The sequence below is a fragment of the Lycium ferocissimum genome, chromosome 9, assembly GCF_029784015.1.
Source record: "Lycium ferocissimum isolate CSIRO_LF1 chromosome 9, AGI_CSIRO_Lferr_CH_V1, whole genome shotgun sequence".
NCBI classification, from domain to species: domain Eukaryota; kingdom Viridiplantae; phylum Streptophyta; class Magnoliopsida; order Solanales; family Solanaceae; genus Lycium; species Lycium ferocissimum.
In genome coordinates, this window is record NC_081350.1 from 52,885,451 (window position 1) to 52,896,522 (window position 11,072).

Sequence of the window (11,072 nt, forward strand, 5' to 3'; positions counted from 1 at the left end):
CATATTACCGAATTATCAATCATGACTTAAGCCGAATCTCACTTCTCAAGTCATCATCTCAAAATAGAGGCATTTCAAGTTATAATTGATTTAGAATCTTATTCAAATATCTTATTCAATTTTCAAGTTCAAGAAATCCATTCAACAGCAAAATAAGTTTAAGGTCCAACCTTTAGAAAAATGAGTTCAATCATCCAATAATGGGAAAAATGAGTTTCACCGTGTTCAATCATCCAATTATGGGAAAAATGAGTTTCACAAAGTAGTATAGTTCGTATAAGGTTCGATGCGGGCTTGACCTTACACACGCATGACCTTGTATAAAAGAAATCATCTTTAATTCCAAAATAACTTCCACCAAACAAGAGGTATAGCTCATACAAACAATCAAGGAAGGATTCTCAAATACAAATCATGCTTTCACAATATAAACGTACTTCAAAAGTAGACATGCTTGAAAAGACGAATTTTGAAATATAGACATCCTTCAAGAAAGATTTTTGGAAAAATCTAGACATACCTCAAATCCCGCTCAAACGTAATTCCCAAGGTTCTACAATCACACTACCATGGTTTTAGATGAGAAATATTAGAGCTTTAATCTAATTCTACCCATATACCCCCTTTATAGAAAAACTAGGGTTTTCATGTCTAGAATGTGTTCTTAAATACTTCATGAATCAATCATGGATTCTTATCCCATAGGATAACCTACACTAGTCTAAGCCCTTTCAATAACATCAGAAAAGTCAAGGATCATACCTTATTGAAGGAATCTCAACATCTCCAAATGTCCCTTTCTTCTTCTCTTTCTTAGGTTTCAAGAATCTAAGGTTTTTGAAAGATGAACTGGTGTTAATTTGATGCTAGATTGATGAATTAATGATGGGAATTGATCAAGAACTCACCTTATATGTTTTGGGGAAACCCTAGGGTTGTTTCCTCTCAAAAAGTCGGCCAAAACGAAGTGGGAATGAATATAACGAAGTTAGGCTTTTATAAATTTCGGGAAAAATCGCTTCAGGCATAAAATGTCCTGGTGCATCACCCAGGGCGGCACACACAGTGTATCCATTTTGACGGTATCAAAATTTTGAGTTTCCTGAAAATTTGGCCTGGGGCGCCGCCTAGGGCGCGGCGCACGCCTAATTTTTACACGGCATAGACGATGTTCAGTAAAATAGGCATAAATTCTAGCACATAGCTTCGTTAGGGCTGGGAAACCTATTGTTGGAAAGGTGTTTCGAAGACCTACAGCTTTGATTGAGGAAGTTTTCCCAAATTCCCATCTTATTTTCACGAAACTGGCTTAGAAGTCAGACCTACTGAAATATAGACGAGTTTGAGAACTTTTACGAATTTCACTATTTGGGTTGACTTCAAAATGACTGTTTATCACCCAAATTCATATCAAATGGATAAATATAGCTAAAATATCATCTTATTACTAGTTTTACACTTTCACACCTAACCCAAATTTACGGGATGTTACACTATCCAAACACAACGTAGAAAAATGATAGGAATGAGGTCCAATGCGCATAGACTCATGAATTGCATTACTATTTACATCCTCATATATACACAATCTAGAGTCATAAAAAATAATATTATCTACTTCCTCATAGGACTCTATAGCACTTGTCTCAATATTGGCATCATCAAGACAAATATGGTCTAATAATTTACACTCTACTCTTAGCTTCTCAATTTTCCTTTTAAGTTCTTTTTAGCTACACACAACTTATCACTAAACTGTTGAGTGTTACACGCATCAACCTTTGCACTCAAATCCTCATTCAAGTAGTGAACAACCAAACAAAAAATTTCAAGCTCATATAAGAACTCAGTCTTTTCTTTAGCTATGTGAGTAAAACACTTCGAGAGTATGTCATGTTGAGCAGCATATGTTTTAAATTTGTACTCCAAAGATGCCAAGTCTTGACAAGATGAAAACACCATGTAAAAGAAAATAAAAACTTGTAAAGATAAAAGGAAAAGTCTAAACTAGAAAAATAGTTAATTTCTAAGTCCCCGGCAACAGCGCCAAAAACTTATTGCTCCCAAACACACACGCAAGTATACGTTGGTACAAGTAATATAGTGATTTTAGAAATCGAATGTCGAACCCACAAGGACTTATGATTAAATGTCAACCAAATTAAACGATCTGAATTATCTATACAAGAGATGATATATGAAGGTTTTGATTATAAACTAATTAAAAAAAAAAGAAAACAAATAGTGAACTTCAAAAAAGAAAGAGCGGGTTTTTATATTATCAATGAGCTGAATGTCCCAGGGTTGTGGTTGGTTCGCCAATCCTATTGAGTTCTCGGACTATTTCTCCTTAACCCGAATTATCGATGATTGCTAATTAACTGGATTATTAACTCTCGTAGAATTCTCCCGAACTACTACTTGCCTATTCAAAAAGGTCGCCGCCTATATTCTTATGAAATTGACCTGTTAAGAACGCAATTCGTGTACGGTATTTAATTGAACGCGGCGCCTAAGTATATTCATATCCTAGCCGCAAATCCTAGCCAAACCATAGGGATAATCAGATCATGCCCTATTTAATCCTTCTCTAATCTAACAATATCTTTCCCAAGCATGTATATTAGATAGTCGATAGAACCTAACCATTGGCGAAACAATCAAGCAATTATGAACATAATTAAAGAAACAATCAAACTCAACAACTTGTATTAAGATAAGAAATAATCATCAAACATCATTATTCAGGATTTACCACAACCCTAGAACGAGAAGTTTAGCTCCACATAGACATGGAGGGAAAATAACAAATCATCTAAAGAAAATATAAAAACTAGTAGTTTGGAGAAGAAAAGGTAGAACCCGATAATATCTGACCTCCACGGCAGCTTCTAGCTCTTTGTAGGTCTAAAGTTCTATAAAAATCGTGCAAAGAATCTTTTTATAGTGTTGGAAAATAATCCTCCAAAGGCCATCCAAAACGGATCTAAAAATTGACATGAGTGCAGTTTGGTCCTCCCCTGCGCTGAGCTCACCTCAAAGCTTGACAAGGCCTCGCTTTGAGCTAAGCTCAGCGAGGCCAATGGTCACTAATTCTCACAATTCACGCCCCGCCACATTGATAAGTTCCCATGTGCCTTCTATTTTTTTCCTTACAAAGTTTTCTGCCAGCAAGTATTATTTCTTCTTTTACAAACATTTGTATGCCCAATTATTATACCATAATCATTTCAATCATTAGACCACTGCATCATGTCTCTTCCTTGTCTCCTCTCTTTCTTTTTTCTTCCACTTTTTATTCAATTTTGCTCCAAATTTCTTCATCTTCGCACCGTAGCATTTTCAATGCAAAGTACCTAAATTCCTCAATAAAGCACAAATTAATCACATATCAAATAGTCAATAGATGTTAGGTGAATTTAATGCATTTAGCTATAAAACAAGGTACAAATATGGGTAAAATATGACGGAAAAGAGTATAAATACGCCTAACATCAGGAAGGTCTTGCTATTGCACTTTGATTGGCATTTCCTATTTTTTTCTTTATGTACTCTCTTTCTTTTCTTTTTGTTAGTCAAGTATTTATTTGAATCTTTAGGATAGGGTATGGGAATAAAATCTATCTACATTTATGTTAGTGAACTTCTGACATATTCTTGAATTTTATTTTTCTCAAAAATTTAAGAATGGAAATGTTTGTAACATGTAGTTTATTAATGGCTTTCTTGAAAATATGATTTTTATGTTTGACTACAGTAGTCATGTTTCTTCATTAAGCATCTGTCAGTTCTTATAAATTTGATTGAGATAACTTGTATAAAATGAAATGAACGATGATAATTTACACAGAGTTGATGGCAACTTGAAGCACGTTTTTTGTTATTGAATAGAGTAAGTTTTTCAAGTTCGAATCTATTATTGTTATTTGCTTTTTTGGTCAAATCAAACGATGGGGTGACACTTACCAGTTAATTGACATAGGTTCAATTTCAGCCCTCCCTCCATAGATGTTTTTAGTTGAGGAGAATATAATGTACGTTTGGTTTTGGCTTTGTGCTGTGTTCATCCTTGTGTAACCGAAAGCTTTTTGCATAATATTAAACAAAATTTAGATAAGCAAACTTTCACCTATGCATTATAGAACCCTTGAGACCCATCGAAGGGATTCGAAAAATGATGATTTATAGCATTTCATAGTTTTTATGATTTGACAAACGGGCAAAGGTCCAGGTCCCCCATCAGGTTCACGAGTCTTGCCGCATAGCACTTAAATCTTTATGTAAAGCTACTTCATTGTCCGGGCGAGCTAACGGCGACACAATTGTATGTCTGCTAGAAACTAAAAGCCCTTGGAAAGTCACCATCCATGGTCACATGTTTCTCACATGCTCTCTATGAAGCTGAGAAAGTCACTGAAAAAAATAAGAAAGGTAAAGGAAGTGACCCCCTCTCCTAAGAAGAGAAAGAGCCCAGCTAGTTGGGAAGCAGGTTCCTCTAAGAAAAGAAAAGTAATCTTGACTGAGGTACCTGATTTCAGTAAAAAGAGAAAATCTAGAAGGGATGAAGAAAACTTGAGACAAGCGAATCTAAGAGGTCAAAAAGTGTTGCTTGGCAGAGTGTTTGATCCGGAGGAAATTGGGCACCAAGGATTTACGATTTAATTTAGATCTTGAGAGCTCAAAGTTGGAATCAACTTCTTTAAGGGCCAGCATTAGCCTATGAGAAGGAAGTAGCAGATTTCTTTATAAATCTGTAGTATACTAATAGTCATACCTTGGTTTGCAAGGTTGGAAAAGTTGAGTTTACATTGGATGAAGCTCAGTTGGGAAAAATTCTGAATGTCCCAACTGAACAAATCAAAAAACTGGGAAATGATAAGGACATCAAGGCCTCAGACAACTTCAAAAGTATCATAGTCCCAATAGGAAAGCGGGTGACCACTGAAACTTTGTACAAGAAACAGATGAAGCCACAGTATCAGCTTCTTTTCGAGCTAGTCAACAAAGTGGTATTGCCTAGGACTGAAAATAGGTGCATAGCATCTAAGAAGGACATGTTCCTAATGGAATTCTAGATGGAGGACATTTGGTCAGTCTACCCTCTATCATGATCGAGCACATGATAAAAATTGTAGACACAAAGGATGGCAAGCATGGTCTCCCCTATGGCTTCCTTCTGACTAAAGTTTTTGATCAATTCAAGGTAATCACTGGAAAGGTCACCAAAGGAATTAAAAACAAATGTTTTCCTTGGGCACCTTAGAGGAGTGTAATGTTGTGCAAAGGAAAGGAGGAGCAGGATGCATCTCTACTATTTCTAGTCTCATTGAGATAAACAAGAAGATCTTAGCTGAAGTGGAGAGGCTGCGGGGTGAGAATGCTCTATTAAAAGCTTAAATTGCTAAGTTGAAGCTAGAGGGACCTGGTTCGAGTGACGTGCAGACAGCAGAGGTTACTGAGTTGAGAGAAGATAATGCTAAGCTGAAGAAGAAGAAGGTTGAAAAACTTCAGGAGCAAATCTTGGACACTTGCAAAGCTGCAAATACCAGGCTGGACATAATGCTTAAAGCTTTCAACCCCATCAAACCTGCAAATCCATGACTCAGTCCTCTTAGTTCAGTTTCGTTGTTAACCCATGTCCTTGTTTTGCCAATACTCTTTTTGGTCTGACTAATGACATCGACACTATGGCAAGTTTATTATGTATGTTTGTGGCACAACTTGACTACTAAGCTCTTTTGAAATTTTATTAATGGCACTCTCTCAGTTTTGTGCATATGCTTCTCCCTTGTATTGTTTTGGTTGAATCTATTAGTGTTCCTATGAGTCTGCCCCTGTGGCCTGAGTTAATATCTTTGAACTTCTTTAAGCTTGTGCTAATCTTTTTCTCTTTTCGATGATGCCAAAAGGGTGAAATTGAGTTGTGTGTGTTGTTATGGGTTGTGCTGTGCTTATGTGTTTGATAGCAAGCTGGTTTAAACTCTCCAACCTTGGTTCAAAAAACATGATGGTTTAGGGACGTGTCCTTAGGGGGAATATCCTAGACATAAACGTTTGATAGCAACCTGGTTCAAACTCTCCAACCTTGGTTTAAAAAAAATGATGGTTGAGGGACATGTCCTTAGGGGGAAGTTCCTGGATACAAGCTGGTTGAATACTGCACTACCTACTTGAGCTTGCTATGAAGAAGAAACCTAGTCCTCAAGGGAAATATCCGCACAAGTTTGTCGTCATCAAAAAGGGGGAAATTGATGAGTTATAGCATCTCATAGTTTTGATGATTTGACAAATGGGCAAAGGACCAGGTCCCCCATCAGGTTCCCTGGGAGTACTGTACGACACTTAACAGCTGTAAAGCTAGTGCATTGTTCAGGAAGAACTGCAGCAGCATCGCTGTATGTGTGCTAGAAACTAAAAGCCCTTGGAAAGTCACCATCCATGGTCACATGTTTCTCACATGCTCTCTATATTGGTCTCATATATATACAACATGTTGGGATTATTTGACCTAACACTTGAAAACCTAAAAGTTCAGACTTATACAAGTGCAGCCGCCACCTTTCTCAAGGTGCTCTAAAGAGCAAAGCCTCAACAAGCCTAAGGACCAAATCCCAGAACTGAAGATGTTTTGAGTACTAGAGTTGTCTATTCTTTATGATCTCTACATTGTAAACCTACACTTCGCTAAGAAGAGTTTCGTAGGTATTTTGTCTTTATCAAGCTTTTGTTGTAAACACTTGGCTAGAGTTAGTCATAGTGGTGTGAAGGTTCAGCTAGAGTTAGCTGAATTAGTTTGGTGATTGACTAGAGTTATTCAAGAAGGTACTTACAATAGAGTTATTGTAAAGGGAGGGATTAGGGATCTAATTTCTAGGTTGCAAAAGCTTGTAATCTGAAACATTGCTCAGTTTAGTGAAGTTAGAAATCCTACTGGGGTAGGTTGTGATTTTTAATCCCTTGAGCATGGAGTTTTCCATGTAAATATCTTGCCTCATTTACTTGTCATTATTATCTGTAAAAATAGTTTAGGGACTAGGTCCCTTGGTTTGTTTTGGTGGATTCGTAGGGTCTTACAATTGATATCAGAGCAGGTGCTTTCTAAAAGGATAACACTTAGAAAGGATCTCATGCTATGTTTGATCCACCAAACATTTAAGTGGGAGAATATATCAATATGCCGCCAAGATATTATGAATGGTGGAAGGTAAGGTATTCAAGGATTGAGATGCTTATTACTGAATACGAGTTCTTCAAATTGAAGGATGGTGAGTCAATTTTTTATATGTATGCTAGATGTTCCTCAATCATTGATGAGCTTCGCTCTCTGGGTAAAGAATATGAGGAATAATCACTTAATCGCAAAATATTGTGGGCATCGCCAATATCATGGGAAAAGAAAGTGTGTTCCATCGTTGAATCTGAAGATCTGGCAAGAATAACTCTTGATGAACTTATATACGATCTCAAGACGTATGAGCTAGAAAGGAAAGTTACCAAGGATGAGGACAAAAATAACCCAGGAAATGAGGAATCCAAATTAACTTTTATTACTAAGGAACTTTCGAAGATAGGACGCTGCAGCAGAAATGCTCAAAATGGAAAGGAAAGAACCAGGTCCGGGTCGAGGAGTTCAATTCAAAGACTGCTACTGACATCATGGTAGAAGAGGCTCTGGTTGGTTGGGAAGATACCTCAGACAAATCTGAAGATGAAAATGATACTGGGAATCTTCACAATGTGATTCCTTATTTGCACTTGTGGCAAAATCTGAAGATGAGAATGAAAATAAGGTAAATCTTCTCGATGTTCAAAGAAATCTGAAAAACTACTCTAAAAAAAAGTTAATATCTCTTGCAAATGTTTTAATTGATGCATATCATAGCCTTGCAAATGAGAAAAACACCCTAGATGGGGAAGCTGACACTCTAGAGCAAGCAAGAGATTGCATGGTGTCACTATAGTGGATCTAAGGAAACAAGTTGAGAAATTGTCTAGAGATAATGCCCTGTTAAACAGCCAAATGAAAAAATGGATAAACACGCCTTGGAGAAAACAAAAGGGGGAGGTTAGTAAGACTCACATTGAGATTGAAAGGAGACTTGAAGAGACCAGGTTGAGTCTCACTGATGAAGTAGATAAGAATAAACTACTTCAAAAGGAGCTAAAACAAGTCAAAAAGCGAACTCGAAGAATCACTCATTTGGATTTTGCCCTTGGATAAAACCTTTGTTGCGTGCAAAGGTGATGACAAAAAATAGAGCTTTAGTGCTAAAATGATAAAAAAAAAAAAAAAATCCTACAATATGCAAGGTGAATGTTCCTCTGTGACTCAAAACTTGTGTTTCACTCATTATGATCATGTTGCTCATTGCAAGGACTTGAGTAAACAAAAGTTCAGTCTGTACAGAAAAACAAAGAGGATGTTGATAACAGACTAAGAAAATATGGACCTGGTTCTCATAAGAAGAAAAGTGTGTTACCAGCATTGGCGAACAGACATCTAGTTCACCCATTCTATCAGTGCTTGGGACCCAAGTTGGTTTGGGTTCCTAAGTCCAACAAGTGAACGTGTGCAAAGGCTGAAGTGAGAGACAGGCAGTCAATAATGGGTGGTATATGGTGACTGCTCTGAGCGTATGGTTGAAAGAATGAACAATTTTTTTTCTCTCACTCAAAGCCTTAAAATGTGGGAGTATGTCAAGTAATGAAGAGGTGATATATTCTTTGTGTGAGCAAAATTGGCAAGACACTCTCCCATGAATTTGAATGTGTGCACCAAGCCGAAGATTTGAACTACAAGTGCACTAAGCAGTACCTACTGTTAAGTGCTAAGTGGATACTTGATTTCTCTCAATAATCTAGATAAAGGATTCGGTCCATGTAAAATCAATAGCACATAACAACAAATTGTGTGCTGAAAATGAGATGATTCATATTTGTTCTTTTGTTCCTGGAATGCCCCTACCTTGTTTAGGAAAAGAAAGACACGACTCCTAAGGAAATGGTCAAGATAGTGTTGATGAAGGATAGTATTCTCTGAAAAAATGGATCGCACTGATCGAAAACTAATCACAAAAGAGAGGATGAGCTGAAAAGTGAAAATGATGATTCAATACTTCAGTCTAAATTTGTGAGAAGGACTTGAAAAGGGATCGACACTAAGGGAAAACTAATCACAAAAGCAGAAGAGCACAGAGTGAAAAGTCAAAATGATGATTCAAGTTGAGGATAGCAAAGTGCTCAGAAGATGTAAAAGAACCCGGGTATCTAGCTCCTTCGAAGTCTGAAGAATATTGCATAAGAAATGATAAATAAGGAATCTTCTCCCGGTCTTACCAATAGTAGCCATCAAATGGTACTTTGATTAGCCAACTCAAGTGGAATCAAGGAACTGCTCAAAAGGTCAGGACAAAAGGGTGTTAAGATCATTGAGGTGTCAAGTGAATCTCTTAACAATCAGCACCCACCAATTCCTGTACTAAGTGCTGAGATGGATGGTAAAACTCAACTAAATTCAAGGGTTTCTCTTTGGAAATAGCTAACAAGGAACAATAGTGTTTCAAGGAATGAAAGGACCTGGTCCCTACTCCTTCTCAGTCAATAGCATCAGTCTGTCAGATATGCTGAAATCTTTTGAACCGAATTCCTTATGAATTTGAAGAATACTCATGAAATGAGATATCTTGAGTGGATATAAAATGACATCTTACATGAGGATTTGCATCATATATCGGTTTGATCACTTTGTCATCAAGGCCTTGAGTTGGGTGCATATCAATAGAAATCATTTCGAGTACGTGTTATTTAAGATCATTTAACGGTTCCTTCGTGACTGGCTATGATAAAAGAAAAGGTACAATGCATGAAGTGTTTTTTGGAGATATCCAACTCACTTCTATACCATTACAGATATGCTCACATGGCAATCTCAGGACAACCTAATATTGGAGAAATAGCACTCATCTGAGTTTGTGCCTAAGTTGTTGTCAAAAGTGTCAAGGGACCAGGTCCTTTTGACTCAGGTTAGTAGTCTTTTCAAGCACTTACATACGGTTTAATTTTGCCTGAGTGCCATGTCACTATTAGTTCCCGCCTCTTCTAAAATGAGCCAAATGTTCCATCTTCTCATAACCGAACCGCTTCTTTTCCTTAACCAATAAGAAACAAATCTCTTCTCCTCCTTAAGCCAAAAATCACTCTCTTCTCACAAAATTCAAAATTTTCAAACCCTTGTTCTGTTTCTGCTCCATATTTTCTCCCTTAGCACAACTTTAACCATGTCTAAACTAAAATCTTCATCTCCCTCCTCCACTAAAGCTAACCCCTCATCCTTCTCTATTGAACCATTCATTTCATCGGACCCAAAGTCAATCCCTTCTCCCTCAAAATCTCAAAACTTATCTGATCAAAACCCTATCTCGTCTTCCCCTATAACAGATGTTCCTGGTCCCACTACTACTGACTAGTGCTTAACTCATGAAAAATACTCCTCCATCGCCATGATCCCAAACCCTTCAGAAAAGCCCAACTCACAAGGGAGTATGACAACCTCACAATTGTTAGAACCCGTATTTTTGTACATTGGAACAATCCGGGTTAATTATGATAAGCTAAGGACAAAACTATTTCGGGATACAAAGTCGGGATTTTTGACCTTCGATTTTATTTTGAGATATAAGTTGTGCATGAATTTAGTGGGTATGGAATGATTAGGAGAATTTGGGACCAAAGTGATAAAATTGGAAGTTGGAAAAGTCATCCAATTCCATGGTTGGCCGTGTGTGAGTGGTGAGGCCCCCACACAATTTTGTGTCAACTTTTAATTGGAACAACACATTAATGTGGGCCAAGGTCTTGTACAACTCTAGAGGGGGATTAAAAGATGACCACTAGTCATCTTTAGTCATTTTTAACACTTAGAAAGAAAAAAAAGAGGTGAAGAACACCACACAAAGGAGCTCTCGGTTTTGGGGCAAGAAAAATCAACTTCATTTCAAGCTCTTCTAAAAAATTTCCATTGATGGAAACCCACTATATTGAGGTCCCTAAGTAGCGTGGAGGTGTCGTTGGAG